This window comes from Alosa sapidissima, chromosome 23, assembly GCF_018492685.1.
Source record: "Alosa sapidissima isolate fAloSap1 chromosome 23, fAloSap1.pri, whole genome shotgun sequence".
NCBI classification, from domain to species: Eukaryota; Metazoa; Chordata; class Actinopteri; order Clupeiformes; family Clupeidae; genus Alosa; species Alosa sapidissima.
Genome location: NC_055979.1, coordinates 29,864,004 through 29,869,003, shown reverse-complemented (window position 1 = coordinate 29,869,003; position 5,000 = coordinate 29,864,004). Strand labels below are relative to the sequence as shown.

The 5,000-nt window shown below is 45.9% G+C and overlaps 1 non-coding gene across 1 annotated transcript in view; it reads right to left on the bottom strand.

Moving 5' to 3' along the window:
- LOC121699098 overlaps positions 1 to 135 on the bottom strand; it is a 190-nt gene extending 55 nt beyond the window's left edge. Inside the window, exon 1 of the small nuclear RNA XR_006026949.1 lies at positions 1 to 135. This exon is cut by the window's left edge and continues 55 nt beyond it. This is a non-coding gene — a small nuclear RNA (U2 spliceosomal RNA).
- Between the last annotated feature and the right edge of the window lie 4,865 nt (positions 136 to 5,000).

Sequence of the window (5,000 nt, the reverse complement as noted above, 5' to 3'; positions counted from 1 at the left end):
CGGAGCAAGCCCCTATTCCATCTCCCTGTTCCAAAATCAATTTAATATATGGTCCCCGGGTAGGGGACGTATCAGATATTAAACTGATAAGAACAGATACTACACTTGATCTTAGCCAAAAGGCCGAGAAGCGATGCCGGACACAAGGATGTCTCACCTGCACAACAGACACACAAGCAACAGACACACAAGGATGTCTCACCTGCACAACAGACACACAAGGATGTCTCACCTGCACAACAGACACAAGGATCTCTCTCATTCTGTATGTTTCTCTCTTTCTATGTCTCTTTCTCTCCTTCTCTCGTTCTCTCTCTCCCTCACAGTTCAGTTCCAAAGGCTTTATTAGCATAATAAAATGCTAGTGCAGAGTAATAGCTCATGCAGCTGCTCTTTCTCTGCTCTGTTTGTTCCTGTTGTGTCCGGATCTGAACTGGCTCCAGATATTCCGGCAGCTTTGCTCCTTCTCTCTCTCTCTCTTTTCTCTCTGTGCAGTTGTTCCACTCTTCCTCTCTATCACTCTATCTCTCTCTGGCTCTTGGGGAGGTGCCTCATTTCATTTTTTATGCTTTGGTTGCATGCAAAGCAAGGCCATGAGAACATGGGAGAGAGAGAGGGGGGGGGGAGAGAGAGAGGAGGAGAGAGAGAGGGAGAGAGAGAGGAGGAGAGGGAGAGAGAGAGAGAGATAGGAGTCGGGGATGGTATGGCATAATGAGGCTCAATCAGATAAGAGAGCTTCATACCCGTGCCACTCCATTACACCAACTAAAGAGTTCACACACACACACACACACACATTGGTGTGCACACACACACACACATTGGTGTGCACGTACACACACACACACACACACACACATTGGTGTGCACACACACACACACACACATTGGTGTGCACGTACACACACACACACACACACACACATTGGTGTGCACACACACATTTCTTTTGTTCTTTTGCAACAGTGTGGCCAAGTAATCCTCACTGACGTCATTGCTCAGATCAAACTATTATTCCTGCAGGTCGATTTACTGGTCAAATGGCACCTCAATTGTGTGTGTGTGTGTGTGTGTGTGTGAATAAACGGGAGTGGATGTGTTTTTGTGTGTGTGTGTGTGAATAAATGGGAGTGGATGTGTGTGTGTGTGAATAAACGGGAGTGGATGTGTGTGTGTGTGTGTGTGAATAAACGGGAGTGGATGTGTTTTTGTGTGTGTGTGAGTGTGAATAAATGGGAGTGGATGTGTGTGTGTGTGTGTGTGTGTGTGTGTGTGAATAAACGGGAGTGGATGTGTTTTTGTGTGTGTGTGAGTGTGAATAAATGGGAGTGGATGTGTGTGTGTGTGTGTGTGTGTGTGTGTGTGAATAAACGGGAGTGGATGTGTGTGTGTGTGTGTGTGTGAATAAACGGGAGTGGATGTGTTTTTGTGTGTGTGTGTGTGTGAATAAATGGGAGTGGATGTGTGTGTGTGTGTGTGTGTGTGTGTGTGTGAATAAACGGGAGTGGATGTGTGTGTGTGTGTGTGTGTGAATAAACGGGAGTGGATGTGTGTGTGTGTGTGTGTGTGAATAAATGGGAGTGGATGTGTGTGTGTGTGTGTGTGTGTGTGTGTGTGTGTGTGTGTGTGTGAATAAACGGGAGTGGATGTGTGTATTTTGGGCACTGGTGCATATCAGGACTGAATTTGATTTAATTGCTTGTGCCAAATACTTTCATTACACACATCCTCTATTGCCTGCAGGTGTCTTTGAAAGTGCGTCACACACACTCACACAAACACACAGGTCACAACCTCACTATAACAGCATAACCTTTCAGAGTACTGAGTCAAAAGCCGGTCATGGACACACACGCCCTTTTAGTCTGATTTTGGCATCTTGACAAACACACACACACACACACAGACTTACAAACAAAAGTGCTTGCCGCACTGTTCTGACCTACGTTGCATATGTCATATTAACAATGTGTCGATAGTTTGTTTTCAGTTATGTTCATGTAATAGAATATGTAAAAAGATTTTATTGTACAGACACATTGTTTCTAAGACTCAACAAAATTCAAGTCAAAACAAATGACAACAGAGTTCAGCAAACAGCAACTAACTTCAAACAAACAGCAGCTGGCGCAACCAGACAGAGTCAAACGCTGACAGAGTCAAACGCTGACAGAGTCAAACGCTGGATTCCTCCACAGCAGACGTCCAGGTGTGCGCTCTTCCACAGGTCACTTCCACAGGTCACAGGTGTGTGCTCAGGTGTGCGCTCTTCCACAGGTCACTTCCACAGGTCACAGGTGTGTGCTCAGGTGTGTGCTCTTACACAGCAAAAGGAGCACACAGGGGAATATGCAGACAAGCAGGACAGGTCGTCATAACAGCCACTCAAACACAAACGTGCTGAAAAAGCATGGGGTGCTTGGATACAGACAATACTAAGATTATGGGGGGGGGGGGGGCACAAACGTGCTGAAAAAGCATGGGGTGCTTGGATACAGACAATACTAAGATTATGGGGGGGGGGGCACAAACGTGCTGAAAAAGCATGGGGTGCTTGGATACAGACAATACTAAGATTATGGGGGGGGGGGGGCACAAAGACAGAAAGGAGGGGAGCAGACAACGTTAAAGATGATTTTAGACAGCGGAACAGAAAGAGAGAGAAATGCTATAGTTATAGACACAGACGTTTCTAGACAGAGAGCAAGGCATCATGGAAACAGACATTTCTAGAGAGCAAGGCATCATGGGAATAGATGTTTCTAGACAGAGAGCAAGGCATCATGGGAACAGATGTTTCTAGACAGAGAGCAAGGCATCATGGAAACAGACATTTCTAGAGAGCAAGGCATCATGGGAATAGACGTTTCTAGACAGAGAGCAAGGCATCATGGAAACAGACATTTCTAGAGAGCAAGGCATCATGGGAATAGACGTTTCTAGACAGAGAGCAAGGCATCATGGGAACAGATGTTTCTAGACAGAGAGCAAGGCATCATGGAAACAGACATTTCTAGAGAGCAAGGCATCATGAGAATAGACGTTTCTAGACAGAGAGCAAGGCATCATGGGAACAGATGTTTCTAGACAGAGAGCAAGGCATCATGGAAACATACGTTTCTAGAGAGCAAGGCATCATGGGAACAGACGTTTCTAGACAGAGAGCAAGGCATCATGGGAACAGACGTTTCTAGACAGAGAGCAAGAGAGCAAGGCATCATGGGAACAGACGTTTCTAGGCATCATGGGAACAGACGTTTCTAGACAGAGAGCAAGGCATCATGGGAACAGACGTTTCTAGACACAGAGCAAGAGAGCAAGGCATCATGGGAACAGACGTTTCTAGACAGAGAGTGAGGCATCGTGGGAGCTGTTAATGCTGTTTGGAGAGAGCCCTGTGGCTCTTGGACGATACTTTGAAAGAGAGAAACCTGATAGTGTAAGAGGCCTTAGCTGAGGCCTTCAACAAGTCCACGGAACCTCCCACCACTCACAAACCAATGAGAGAAAGCGTTTGCAATCACCTGAGGTATAGACATACTGTGGGTGTGTGTGTGTGTGAGAGAGAGAAAATGCACAGTGTGTGGTTTTGTTCTGAGCCACTCGGATCTAGAGAGAGAGAGGGAGAAAAGGAAGAGAGAGAGAGAGAAAGAGAGAGAGAGAAAGAGAGAGAGGGAGGGAGAGGGAGAAGGAAGAGAGAGAGGGAGCAGTTCTTCTGTGTGGAGGGAAACAGAATGATTTTTACATGACTGTGCATTTTCTCTCTGACCCATATAATAGAAGAACCACATACGCCTTACACACCAAACCCTCACACACACACATGCGCTTTACACACCAAACCCACACACACACACATACGTCTTACACACCAAACCCACACACACACACACACACACACACACACACACACACACATACACCTTACACACCAAACCCACACACACACACACACACATACCCCTTATACACCAAACCCACACACACACACACACAAACATGCGCCTTACACACGTAAAAACACACACATACGCCTTACACACCAAACCCTCCCCCCCACATACACACGCCTTATACACCAAACCCACACACACACACACATGCGCCTTATACATCAAACCCACACACACACACATGCGCCTTACACACCAAACCCCCCCACACACACACGCCTTACACACCAAACCCGCACACACACACACACATACGCCTTACACACCAAACCCACACACACACATACATACACACGCCTTATACACCAAACCCACGCACACACACACACACGCCTTACACACCAAACCCCTCCCCCCCCACACACACACACACACATACACCTTACACACCAAACCCACACACACACACACACATGTGCCTTACACAACAAACCCACACACACACACATACGCTGATGATGCAAAGTTTGCTAGCAAGTAAGCTAATATGGAAAGTTCGCTAGCAAGTTAGCTACGGCTAAGATGGAGAGTCTGTTTGGGGAATGTGTTGTGTTTGGGCGCATATTGCCATCTAGCGAGACGGAGTAAAACATTAATACTTTGGCCTATCACAGTGTTTCTCAAACTTTTTCAGTTTCAGGACCACTTAACTAACCCTAGCTAAAAAAAAAAAAAAAGATTAGACCTACTTCAACAGTAGACTATAATTAGTTTACACAATAGGCCTACTCACTGAACCACCTTGCTTAATGTCTTTGCACTTTGCTTATTGTGTGGATTCATACTGTATGATTTAAACTGGCATATCTTACATAGACAGTGTTGCAGAACTGTTTTTACATACAAGTTGGTTCAATATTGCAAACAACTCATCTATATTATATTTTACCACGTCTGCTCGCGGACTACTTGGGATAGCTTGCGGACCACCAGTGATCCCCGGACCACACTTTGAGAAACACTGGTCTACGAATATGACAGTGGTCCGGTCAAATCTTTTACTGTCTATGGTCAAATCCCAGCCGAGCTATAACTGTAGCTCGACTT